This window comes from Diadema antillarum, unplaced genomic scaffold (genome assembly GCF_040938485.1).
Source record: "Diadema antillarum isolate AM-2024a unplaced genomic scaffold, OU_Dant_1.0 scf00000020, whole genome shotgun sequence".
Lineage (NCBI taxonomy): Eukaryota > Metazoa > Echinodermata > Echinoidea > Diadematoida > Diadematidae > Diadema > Diadema antillarum.
The window spans coordinates 435,553-450,102 of NW_027270909.1; the positions used below are offsets into that span (position 1 = coordinate 435,553).

At 38.7% G+C, this 14,550-nt stretch overlaps 1 long non-coding RNA gene across 1 annotated transcript; it reads right to left on the bottom strand.

Moving 5' to 3' along the window:
• Nucleotides 1-4,766: 4,766 nt before the first annotated feature.
• Nucleotides 4,767-6,763, bottom strand: LOC139728793 (uncharacterized). Its single transcript, XR_011710830.1, has 3 exons — nucleotides 6,637-6,763; nucleotides 5,530-5,799; nucleotides 4,767-4,904 (listed from the first exon to the last, which is right to left on the bottom strand). It is a non-coding gene; the product is annotated as an uncharacterized lncRNA (long non-coding RNA).
• Nucleotides 6,764-14,550: the final 7,787 nt, after the last annotated feature.

Here is a 14,550-nt window from a genome sequence, read left to right on the forward strand (position 1 = left end):
ATGGTAATACAGTGGCACTTTACGAGGCATTGGGTTTGAAAGATCAAACTTTCATTCACCAGTGAAAAGCAATAGGGCTAAAGACTGATGTACATTTAGTAGCTGGGGTGACAAGACCTCGTATCTGAAATTTTGGTGAAAGTGACTTTTTTGGATTAATGGTCAGATAATCAGTTAAGTGATGTCCTGTCCAAATCCTAGCTGTAATACCCCCAAAATGAAGCCACCACAGCACGTCAAAGGAAAGGCTATCCCACTTGATATAGTGCTTTGGCTGCCATGTTTTTGTGCTCTCCTGAACATTTGACATTTTGTAGATACGAGGTCTTGTCGCCCCAGCGACGATTTGTAATTACCTGAGGAGCTAAATGAATTCGCCAGCTCTGAGTCTATGATAATGGATTGATGATGCGCAGGGATCAGATCAAGGGTCACACATGGTGGGTCAAAGGTCAATGTAGAAGGTCAAAGGGGGAAGTGAAGGGAGTAGTATGGAGCCAAATGATGAACAGAAGTTTGCCAAAAAAAATCATAGATATAAAAACAGAGTAAAGAAATAAAAGTGCATTTAAAAGGGTAAGATACACGATATATGTGAAAATAAATCAATAGAAGGTAAAAGGGTAAAAACATAATAAAATTAATGATAGAAAACAATATTAACTTTAACTGAAGAAAACTCATGCATCATACCGTGAGCAGTACGGTATGGGAGTGTGCTTTTTGTTAAGCCTTTGTTTTCTCATGATCTTTGGAACTTGTCTGCCAAAACTTTACAAACCAAACTTTCATGAACATCAAAGTGAGAGATGCGAGTTTCTTCACTTTGTCTCCCTCTACAAATTAAATTTGTTAAGATCGCAACTGCTGATCTGTAAATCATCTTTTTTTCTTTCTTTCAACATCAAAGTGTTTGCAAAATTCTTATTTTAGAGAAAACAGCAGCTTCTGCACACAAGATAAGACACAAAGAGTAAAATAATAACCAAGAAATTATAGACAATGTAATATGCAAACAGTAGCTTGTGTCTGAGGGATGTTGGCTTTGTCAATGATGTTCAAATCTTTCTTCTTTTTATTGATACAAAAACCTGCTTAAATATCAAAATATTCTACAGGAAAAAAGCCATTGGCTTTGCTGCACTTTCAAAACATGCATGTCAACTGCAAGGATAACAATATTGATATTAAAGGACGGACAGAAAATTGGCAATCACAAGGTTTAGGGACATTGTCCTTTGACTCAGGACGCTTTTTTGGTTTGTCATTTGATTGGTATGTATGACAATTTCTAGGGACACTTTTGGAGTTTAAAAGTTGTTTAAAAATTTTTCAGTTGACAGCAAAATTTAATCCAAAATAATCTGAACATTGCATGCCAACAGTCATCCCAAGCACACCGAATGATAAATAGATATTATGCAAAACAAATTGGAAAGGAAACAAAAAGGAAATAAAAGAATACATATACATATGAAACAGAAAAGAATAATGGCAAAATGATTAGAAATAAGAATGCTTTCATTTATTTTGAGGGTGGCTACAGGTGTGTAAATGCTTTCTGGAAGGGAGACTGATAGCTCATGAATACTGCCCAGTTTGGAAGATGAATACGTGGGCAGAAATTGGGAAAAGCTGCAGGGTTTAATTTCAGGGTAGAACAGCATTTTATGATGATGCACTTTGCTGAGTTTCTCATTTGCTTGGGATGTTCACTTCTTGTTTGCAGGAAATCTCGAGAAACAAGAACATAGTACTGATTGCAATTTGTGAGAAATTGATTATCTACATGTCAGCTAAAGAGGTACCCTGTACATTCCTCTTTGTGCAGTAACACAAAAAGAAGAACCACTTTTCCTCTTTGGGAAAGGTAAAAAAAAGTGTTTAGCCCATAAGGAAAGCTGATGTAATTCAAAAATTTGACCAGAGACACTACTGCAAAAGGAAGAAAGTTAGCAAAATCATAGAAATACACGCAGAAGGGAAACTGAATGGTTTCTACTGGCTACATCACAGCAAGGAAATAATAATACAAAAAGTGAATATGTGCATGGATTGAGCAAAAGAGTGTGGCTTGGGTGTGAAAACAATGGATATCTTGAATTTTTTGGAAGGATCTTTAATAGTCAAAGATGGTAGGCCTACTGTGGAGAAATGGAAAACATTGTGATTGTAAAATGATTTCAGATAGTTATAAGTCACATATCTTCAATCAAATTCAGACAAAAAGGAAATAAGATGGAATGAATGCTGGGTTGGAATGTTTTCACCACTCACCAGCTCGACTGGGGGAGATGACCCGCCCGTTGGGGTCGTACCAGACTGGAGTCGGTGCCTCTGGGCCGGTGCTCTCACATAGGAAACTCACGCTGTCACCAACAGAGGGCGTCAGCTCTTGGTCAGGTGTGATGGTGACGTTGTATGGGATGAACTCTGAAGAAAATCATGAGAAAATCAAATGCATTTCAGCTTTCCAAAAAGTTGCATGTTAACCCATTGAGGACGGGTCCCTAGTAAACTCAAGCAAGTGTTTATGGGAAATGTGTGTTGTAGCAAAATCAGCCCGTCCTCAACGGGTTAACAAGCAAATGTTAAAGCCTTGAATAATCATCAAGAAATCTACAACAATCAAATGAAAGATTCTTGCATCGAGTTGTTTTTACTGTGTCTGATTGACAAATTACTCTTCAAACAGATGCAATAAATTCTGCATCAATCACATTATAAAATATTTAGCATGACAAGACCACATACTGTTTATGGTCCCGTGTGTTTCACTTTATTGGTATGATCAGTATTAATGAAACAAATTGCCACTTGTTAGTAATTCCATATATTCACATTGCTAACTTCACTCAAGGAGAAACATACTTCGTTATATCATGAACTCCACCTCAACATTCTGACAAGAAACTTTAATGTGAATTCACATTAACAATGGGTTACTAGAGATATCAATTGTGGTGCTTGCTTCTATCTTTAGTGAATAATAGTCCGGCTATCAAATCAATTCCACCCATAACTCTTTATGTGCCATGGTGGAAACCCCCTGTGTGCCACGTTATTCTGAGACACGAAGGTAGTCATGCTTTGAGAAAGAATTCTGTTTTTCCAATTTGTATAACTTCTACAAATTTCTGTTAAGCTGGACATAATAATGAGCAAAGTTAGAGGAATGCCAAACTTTGCTTCCATATACAATGTATAACTATTCTATTTCCAATTTTTCTTTTGATTTACCAGTTGCTATATTACTATAAAGGCATGACATTTGCACATAGAAGAGTGACAGAAATTTAGAATGTACACGCATATCTAGTTGGGAACACCGCTTGATAGTCAATCACCACATAGAATGCAAGCCGTATGTGAGAGGAACAAAAGCGCGAGAAACGCTTTGATTGTACCGCGGGATTAGCGATTTATCGATCGGTTATGGCGGCTTTGTTTGCTGAGCAGAATATGCGAAGTTGGCACGCCGTCGACTGAGCCGGACGTGCAAAGAGATAAGAGTGGTGACTGTTTCATAGCTGTGATAAAAAAATAAATTCTAATCTACAACAGAATACACCAATAAAACTAGACTTGGGTATATAAACCCCTACTAATGTCTTCTTTTCCCCACACTGGTAAGGTTACAGAATGAAGGATGAACAGAAATTCATGTCTCACCTTCTACTTCACAGAAATCTCCCTGGAAGCCCTTTGTGCACACACACTGGCTGCGGACACAGTTACCGCCATTTTGACAAGGCTGTGCACAAGTTGGTGCTGTAGACATGGAAAGTGAGTTTATCAAGTTTGTATGGTTAATGAAAAGCAAATATTCAAATGTACACGTAACTACACAATATCCTGAAGAATAGAATAATCTGAAATGTGTGTCTGCACTGCACAATGCCAATTGAGATTTGGCATAATCTCTTTTGAATGAATAAATGAAGAGTTTGTTCGCAAAAACCGATAAGTCCATATTCGGCAAATGGAGATATTTGCGATCAAAGGTCAAGAAAAATAAGGAGAACAATAAGAAAAATTTTGCTTATTTTGACCATAACTTCAAAAATGTATCTTTATATGTAGTGACCAATATATCATCTAAAAGGTATTATTTTGTACTTTTTGACAGAGACAGCACTTCAAAATCTTTAAAAATGGACTTATCGGTTTTTGCAAACAAACTCTTCAAATATTGAACAGTAAGCTGCTCAACACATTACGTCCCTTCTGCTTGAAAATTACAAACACAACAAGCCTTTTGGAAGAAACATCTGTATTGTTAACTGTTATTTTTCATGGTTATACAAACAACAGGAAACACAACATACTCTTTTAATTTTTTGGACAAAGATATTGAGCTAAATGTCATTACCTACATGACCACATTTCAAGTTCATTCAAAAAGAACAAGTTTTATGTCCATCATTGCAACAATATTGCAGGGAATTATGGAATCACTTCAAGAAAGACTATCTTTCACAATTTAAAATTCTTCAGTCAATCTACACTTATAAACAATTCTTATGATGATGAGTTTGATAAGTTTGAATATGCCAAGAAATTTTGGAAATCTTCTTCTACACACTGTACAATGGGGGAAGCTCTACAATTCAAGTCTTACCATTTACTACCTTGTGTCAATCACAATGGTTCAGCACAAATGTCATTCATTGGTGATGAATATCAACAACAAAACAAGACTGAATTTGCAAGTGACCACCATTTAGAAAGTGACCAAACATCCATTGTCCAAGACTTACGTGGGATGTTGAGTGTGTAGAGACTGGTCAGTGGGCCAGCCGTGCAGGCCAGGTCTCCGGCCAGATCTTGGCTCACACTGTCAATGACCAGCCGGGTGACCAGGGGTGAGACACTGACAGCATGTACTGGGGGTGGGGACGGATCTGAAGGGGAGGGAGAGGAGATAAGTTGAGATGAAATCATGGCAGTGCATAGATCAAGAATCACGGATACTAACCACAGTATCTTCTTTTTGAAATGATTCTGTTGGTAAAATGAGCTAGCATAACATATCCTATAAGCTAAACTGAGTCATACATGCATACAGAATTTTTTAAATTCTAGCATTCCAAAGTTTTGCAAGTATATTTTGGAACAAAAAAGCTCTTAAACTACAAACTTGTTGAAGATGGAAGTAGACAGTTTAATCATCTGATCAGATTCACGAGGATAACATGCATTCTGTTTCCAATCTCACCTAGAGCATCAATTATTCCAAAATTTTGCACGTACATGTTGGAACAAAAAAGCTCTCAAGCTAACTTGTTGAAGATGGAAGTAGATGGTTTCATCATCTGATCAGGGATCCATTTCATAAAAAGTTGATATGATAGCAACTCTTGCTGGAATGGCAATTTTCATGGTAATGAGAAGAATCCGGCTTCCTGATTGGCTGCTGCTGTGGGAAGTTGCCATTCCACAAAGAGTTGCTATCCTACAATTGTAACATCTTTTATGAAATGGGGCCCAGGTGAATGAGGATAACATGCAATCGGTTTCCAATCTCACCTAGAGCATCGACGACGGGTACGACCTGTCCAGTGGGGCCGTGCCATTGTGGGTTGGTGTACAGCGGGTTGGGACTGAGCTCACACAGGAAACTGACCCCCTCCCCAATCTGCGGGTCGTGGTCAAGCGACGACGTGATGGTGATGTTGACCAGGATACCGTCCGGACCGACGGGCACCTCGCAAGTGCGGCCGGCAAAGCCAAGCGGACAAAGGCAGGCTCCGTTATCACAGGTTCCTCCATTAGTGCAGGGGTTCTCACATTCTCCACCTTACAGTGCATGGGTAACAAAAAAACAGATGTGTAGGAATAGGCAAAAAAAAAAATTCTAGATAGTTATGGATAGATGATATAAATCATGCCTGTATGAATGTCTTCAGAACTGGGTCTACCCTGCCGGAATTGAATCCCCATAGATCAGATGTTTAACCCGCTGAGGATGGGCTGATTTTACTACAACAAGCATTTCCCAGAGACACCTGCCCAAGTATAATCGGGACTCGTCGTCAACGGGTTAAGAAAAACTCTCTTCCGATCATCAAGCTGCTACAATGTCATAGTTATTGAAAACCACGCTTGAAATAGATGGTGTATAACACAGCATTTTATGACACAAGAATCACAATGGTAAGGTCGGCAATTTATACATTTACAAAAATAAACTTCTGGACAAGTTGTACGATATCTATGAGCCAAAAACCTCCTGAAAATACAATGAAGATGAAAGTTGTACCTACTCCCGAACGCAGACACAATGAAGAATATACTGAGACCGAAGTACAGTACCATGGTGTAATTTTTTATCCAGTGTCACACGTTCCAGCTCAATCATCACATCCGAGCTGCCTTGCTTGCCACATGTGTAACATAGTCTTGATTCACACCCTTACAGCACAATGTAAAGTTCACAGACACAACAATACTCTGCCTTAAAAAGTAGAAAGCATAATTTGTATCTCATCTCCATCTTTCCCACAGTTCCTATCTTGAAGGTCAATTAACCCATAGATTCTGATTGACGTATCAGATTTCCTTCTGACTTAATGTATGGTAAACCAAATTCCTACAAGCAATCTGTTAAGGGATAAAAGATGGCAATCCACTCACTCCTTGGGATGATGTCGAAGGAGGAGATGATGGGTCCGACCTGGCAGGTGTACTGTCCAGCATCTTCCACGGTCAGTTTGGAGATGGTCAGTCGGTTGGTCCGGCGAGTGACCCGAGTGTTCAGGTGTCTTGTACCACCTTGGAAGGGTAAAGGATATTGAGAGATAGAAAGGAAATGTCCATGATTTGTTCAAACCTCTGCTCAAATATCTGTTTGAGTTTCCAAATTACATGAACATTCACATATTTTGCGGAAATACAAAAGGTAACTGCATGTTATTGTCACATGAAGATCAAGACTTTTTATCCCTAATCTACTGTAAAACCACAAATTTTGAGTACATTTTAATTTTGCGAATTTTGTGAGAGCTAAGATTTGAGAAATTAAAATGCATGTGGAAGTTCTTGTCTACTATATGCATTGATTGTCATAACATACAGAATCATAACAAAATTTTTCCACAAAAAAGGAAAACTTCAGGTCTCCAAATCATTTTCTGTATATCTTTATGTTCCCTTATTTGTTCAGCTTTAAAAAAAAGACAATTGCAGGTCACAAGGAGTTTGTTATGACGAAAGTGGGCTATACTACCAAAAATTATTTCTTGAAGAGTTGATTAGGCAGATAACTCTTATTCTTTACAGAAAAAATAATACTACACTTGTGATAAGTATTGTGACACTGTTGATGACTTCAAGAGGAAAATGAAAAATGCACATTTGGATTACTAGCTTTCTTAGAGAATGAACATGCTGCAGCTGTAGGAACTTATGTAATATACCGTTAGATTGTGTATTGGGTTATAAACATTAATTGTGACCACCTTGACCACCTATGAGTGGATACAGTCCATGTTATGAATGTCTGTATTATTATCACTATCCTTTGAATGTCACAAACACTCATGTTCTTTTGAACTGACATTTCTACAATGCACCAGTATGATGGCACCTATTGTAAAAAATAACAAAGTGTAATTTGCTGTTTTCGGTAGTTCCTTATAATTTATCATGGTACTTTGCGTGTGTACTGTGGTTGACATAGTGTAGATAGCTATCTCAGTTACACTGTAGCAGAAGTGTTGTTTATATCAATAGCTATTTCTCAACATATCAAAAACAAAATACAACTTGTATTCAGATCAGGGACGTGTTAAACAAAAATAAATATGTAACATAGAATTAAAAAAAAATTATATGAATATCAAATAGTAGCTTTGAGTGATGGTTATAAAACTGACCCCGTCCAGCTGGTCGGATGACCTGTCCATTTGGTCCACGCCATACTGGGTTCTCCTGATTATTATTGCCACGGATCTCGCAGAGAATCTTTGTGACCTCGTCCAGCAGGAACTCTGGATTCCGCTGAACTCTGATGCGCAGCTGGTAGTTTTCAGTGACTGAGAGGTCATACACACAAAATGTGAAAGTTAAATTGGATTGAAGGTATTCCAAGATGTGTACAGGTAATGTACCATCATAATATGGCTTAGCCAAGCACCAGACAGTGGTCAGATGTAAAGGATTGTGTGAGGGTGGATAATTTGTACCATTTTTCACTGACTTTTTGTATAAACAAACAAACAAACAAACTTTACACAAAGTGGGGGACAGAAAAAATACTAATGTTTCTGTCAGGAATGTCAACTTTCTGTATGCATACAAATGTGTAAAACATCCATGAATTCATGTTGTATGCCTGTGGGGCATTCATTGTCACTTTACACCACTGCTAGAAGCCATCAGAATTTCCTTGTCTTTCATATTGTAACATATGTGGCATTCCATACTCTACATGGACATCTGTACTGCTGAAGCATGGAGATTCAGCGAGCACATGGATGAAAAGCTCACTCGAAACCATCAAACATTACATCTTGGTCCACTTTTGTAGTTTGTCTTACGGATGTTTTGACAGAATCCTCCCACGAAGTCTCCAACACACTGGCAGGTTCCCTCCACACAGGTGCCTCCATTAGCACAGGGTACCGTGCACTCTTGCCCTGAAGGTCCAAGGCAAAATATGAAATATAATTTCTTTCTATTACAATTGCTAACAGAGCACAGGCAAATATATCAAACTTGCAGTAATTTTTGGAACAGACTTATACAATTCTGTTCCGCATTGTAAGGGATCATGTGGGCCTATAAGGCTAATCATTACACTGCATGGTCACACAAATGAATGACAGTAATTCTCATACAAAGTAACATATTGTCCTTTAGAGAGAAACTAAAGAAAAGGTGTCATGATACATCCCATTCCATTCTATGCATATGTCAATTGCACATAGAAGTAGCAAGTAAAAAGGACTGCTATATGACAATGAAGAATAGGCAGAAAGTTGCTAACCAGACTATGCTTACATGCAAGGCTTAACATAAGCAGAGGCACGATAGCCTGAGGCAACCAGAAATAAATGTTGGGCCACCACTTTTACGAAAAGATACGTTTTGGTGTCCCGATCAGGCCGCTGAGAGAAAGCTGAAGAGAGAGAGAGGAATAATCAGAGGATTCAAAGTTGGACTGCTTCTTCTTTCCCTCATACCTGAGACTGACAGGAGATAGTCTGCCCTGTTCATGCCAACCACACAGCTGTAGCGGCCAGCATCGCCCGACTCGGCCGAGGTGATGGTCAGTGCAGTCTCGGTGTTGGACTGGACATCAGAGAAGATACGCTGACCAGCTGGAAAGTAAACAGAAGTTGAGCCCTAAATGAGATGATAATGGGCTACATAGGCATGCATTAACCCATTGAGGATGGACTAATTTTGCTACTACACGCATTTCCCATAGACACTTGCCCGAGTATACTCGGGACTCGTCCTAAAAGGGTTAAGCAGAGTGATCACAAATCCATATAGGTGTGTGTTTTACCCCAATAGGCTCAGCCATCAAAAGAAATTGAAAATCATGAATGCAGACAGATTTGAAAATAAGAACAAAATGTTTTGAGTAGTCTCAGTCAGCTGTACAGCAACATTTTAAACAATTAGAATATATCATCTACATGCCACTAGTAGAAGGAAAGGAATGATATAATACCTGCACAAACGGTACATGGTATGTGACCTCAAATATAATTGACAGCATGCATGCAATTACTATTCATGAGTCTTTCAAAAATCAAAAATACACAAAAACACAGGGGAATATTATGAGAATGTGACAAAGACATTTCATTAGATGCACAAACTCTACCATTGCTATTTTAAGATACATATCCTTGAAATAAAGAATACATATTATATCTTATCATGAAAGCCATATCATGCCAAGAAAAAAGAATCTTTAGCAGATCTGAATTCATTAGACACTAAGCAATAAAATGATTTATGATTTGCCCTTCAAGACTACAAAAAATATATGTACATAAAAAACAATTAAAAGTTTACTGTTATGGATGCATATATCAGCATTTTTCTTTCATTTATGATCTCCAACTTTATATGAGTATCATGTATCGTACCTCAAATATTTACTCAGTATGCATATTACACCTAGTGTTTCATATCTCATATCAACACTGTCTGTATCCCACTTACTCTGAATACCAGCAATGGGTTGATTGTCAGGACCAAGCCAAGTTGGGATGCCCTCCCCGCTCCTTGACACTCGGCAGATGAGGGTCAGATCGTCGCCAATTTCAGGAGTCTCTCTCGGTGGGCCCTGGATCTCTATGGAGAATGGCCTCCTCACTAGAGGGCGCACCATAAAATGGAAGAAATGCTACAAATGATAACAATTGCAACTTTAGTGGGGAAAAAATCATTTCAAGCACAAGATTTTATGCTGTTTGTCTAAGTTTTGTCAATTTCCGTCCTTCTTTGCCCTGTGTCTCTTTCTTTTCCCTATGTCTAATTCTTTTTTATCTCCATATTTTCCCTCTTTTAGTGTGCATAGAAGGAAATATATTCTTGTGATATGTGCTGTACAAAAACAGTTTATATATATTGTTTTTACAAAAGACAAAAGCAAACATGAGGAGGGCAACTCTGCCATTTCATGCTATCAACTTGATGTTTGTACTTCTGTACACTTGGCTAACTAGTGTCAAGAAAGCCCGGATATGAAACCAGAAAACAGGTGAATGCTGCACCTATTCGTGAATACCAGGTAACTGTGTAAAGATTACACATATCTCATCTGTTTACCAAGTACAATGCACAGTCCCCTGGTGAGTTTACATTGATTGATCTTAGACAATAGAATGTGTATGTTTATAAAACAAACAACAGTCACACCAGTAGCACTTAGTTCTTGAGGGAATGTACTCATATAGAGAACAGGTTCTGCCTTTTTACACTACAAGTTCCACTCTAATACCAGTCCAATTATGATGATTCAATCATTAACTTTCAAATTTTCTTTATCTGTTACAATCTCTCATGACAGTACATGAGAATAGAGTGAAATTATAGATACAATAGACACATGAGAGTAAGAAGGTATAATCTAGACAGGATCTACAACTTAACTCTTAATGTGCCAGGCCCAAAACCCCTAACGTGCCAGAGGTTTTTACCTAACGCCAGAACGTTTCGAAACTGGACTGACAATGAAATTTAAAACCGCCATATTTCTGAAACTATTGACTGTTTTGAATTGAGTTCTACACAACATATATCAAGAAATGTTTGCTCTTTCGTGTCATGCAGTCAGTTTGCCACAATATCTATCTGAATCTGAAATACTGCAAAAATATTTGATACATCAAAAAAATTATTAGAAATTTGTGTGTAGTATGGAAAAAAAAGAGTCAGTCTTGTTTTTTCTTCAATGGAACGCTCCCTTGACTCTGTGAGAAAGTTTTAGAGCAACATTTCCTCTTTCAAATGATAACAAAATTGCCTTCTAGAATTGTATGATTCCAAAGATACTAGCAGTTTATTTTGTCTTAGCAATTTCTCTTTCTGCCTCAGTAATTCATTCCCAAATCTGAGTCCTTTACTCCCAGATCCTGTATTTGAAACTAAAGTAATTGTCCCGGGCCCTGGAATAGTGTCTTTTGTCCACCTGAGAAGGAAGAACCTGCTAATCCTCCTTTTGTCTACGCGGACTGCGGGCGGGCGTACTCTATTGAAATCGGCAGGCCTTTGTCCACGCGCAATTCCTATGCTAGCGTGGGGACGATTAGTGACGTTCACCAAAACAAAAGGATGAAAGACTTGACCGACGAACGAAAGCTGACCCTCTTTGAAGGACAAAATCAAAGCAGCTTCCCGCAGGACAGCGTCCAAGCAGAACAATGCGAGTGGAACCGCATAGACAATACACGCAGAGTCAGTAGCATACACACGCGTGGTTTACCTATGAGACATTTGATCCATACACATCTCGCAGAGGGTGCGCCCGCTGCGGATTTTCCCGATGTGAAAAAAATACATCTAGCTGAAAAATCGTGTATTTACTCAAAATTTTCCTATGTAAGCATGCTCATATTTTTAGTGGAAACGATGGCTATGCTAATCAGCTACCAGTACATATCATTGGCAGTTGCTTGGTGTAACACATTACGGTACCACAAGAACTTAAATGATCAATGCTTTTCACGCTGTTTTTAGTCGCCGATCGGCGACCATGGCACGTCAGGACTAAGGTCGCCGTTTGGCGACCATGGCACGTTAAGAGTTAAACAATCTTTACAATAAGCTATACTTTGTTTTGACTCTCTTCTCTTTGCAAAGGAGCTGTAACATTCTGGTGGTACCACTGGTACTTGTCCTGATGAATATTCACTAATTAAGTCACTGGAATGGATATCCGATTTGGTTGTAAGCTGGCTGACCACTATACTTACCTCCAACCTGGCAGAAGCTGCCCATGTAGCCCTCTGGACACTCACACATCCCCCTCACACAGGTGCCTCCATTAATACAGGGTTGACTGCACTGGGCCGCTAGGGATTCCAGTGGGGGGTAAAAAGGGAGGGTAAGAAATGTTTGATACTTTGGGAAGTTCCTTTGGCACATAAATATTCATTTCAAAAATCAAATCCGATCAGACTTTACTTCACCTTTTACCCATCTACTAACCCCTTCCATACAAGAGTTTGATATCTTTATAGACTTTGCACAGAGCTGACAATGATTCAGTAAGCAGTGTGTTAATGGAGCACCACAGGTCATCAATGTTTGTAGTATAAAATGATATTACGAAATGAAATACAAATATGTTGATAATGTTGACCTAGCTTTAGGAGCAAAAGGTGCATTTTTTTTTCAATACTATCAAAATAGATATCTCTTATGCTGAATGTGAGTATATCCTACAACAAACATTCATTTCAGAGTGAAAAGAAAATATTGATTATTTCAGGGTTTGAAAGAAAAACTAGACATGGAAAAAAAAAAACTTTGTGGATCAGATTTATAACCATACATTTGCTTGGTGTAAATGGTGGACAAGTGTATGGAAATGTAGTCAAACAAAATATCCCAATCAGCATCTACTACACTACAATGTATAGCAGCACAATTCAAGTGTTGATAGGGACGTAGTGGCTGAATCTGTGAGAGATCTCTGCTTAATCTCCTAAAGAACTTGCTCTTGAGTTTCTACAATACACATACCAGCCCTACATCACATGCATGTACATATCTTTTACACTATCTTTGCGTGTGTACATTGTGAGCTCAATTACTTACGTTGGACCTGGATGTCAAACTGGGTTGTGACAGGGCCCACGTTGCAGACATAGGGGCCTGAGTCCATGACCTGAAGGTCATTAATGACCAGCCGGGTCGCCTTGCGGTCAATGACCTCCGATGTGAAGTGACTTGTGCCAACTAAAATGTGATAAGTGGTCATAGAACATACAAACATAAATGCTCATCTCTAAACTTTATAAACTATTTATGATCTTGTGGTTGAATATGGCTGCTGCACAAGATTAATGTTTCCAATGTCCTGGCGTAGAATGCAACACAAGACCATTGCCCTTAGATTAGCGGATAAAGAATGTGAACTCTATTCCTTTTCACTTTCTTCCTTAGCAACCTCTTTAAAGAACTCCAGGAATGTACAATGAATGTGGTATTTACAATCCTCAAATTACAAAACTTGAAGTAATACTGCAGAGATTACTCACATCTTCACACATGGTTTACACACTAAGGCTTTACAACGATCCACATTTCTCTGTGAATACTTAACCAAATTGAATGGGGTTTTCTGCAAAATAGAGCTAAGATGTTATATTTTAAGACCCTGAAGTAGCATTTAGACAGTTTAATCATATTGGAAGTTGTCAGTGCAGAAATCTGGTTGTAATTATTTTGGGGACATACTGTACAGTAGCACAAATGTGATGAACAGATAAAAAGAAGAGTTGAATCTTACTTTGGGAGACGGGGACACCGTAGGGGTCGTACCAGATGGGATTGTCGTATGGAGAGGACGGATCCACCTCACAGATGAAGCTCACACTGTCACCGGTCCTTGGCAACGATGGCAAGGTCTGGTTGATGGACACCACAAAGTCTGCAGACAAGAAAAGATAATTGCTTCATCACATACGTAGAATCATATCACTGTATACATTTTGTTTCATTTCCATCTGAGAAGATCTGGATAGCCCATATTCAGTTGCAATGGCTACGTCTTCCATGGGATCCAGGTGGGTATGAGGCGGGACCGCTTCACTGGGTTAAACACTGCTCTTTGCAATGAATGAATGAAGCAGGATCTTTTATGTGCATGAGTTGTGGCTCTCTCACACACAGGACCTCCAGTTAATGTCCTATCCTAGGGACAGAGCGTTTTGCCTCTTAACAGAGGGGACGGTATGATTACACACAACATATCTTAGCGGGACCTGAGAATTGAACCGGGGTCCTTTGGATTGTGGGGCAGATGCACTACCGATTGTGCTAAAAGTATATTAACTAATCACACAGAGAACATATATTTGC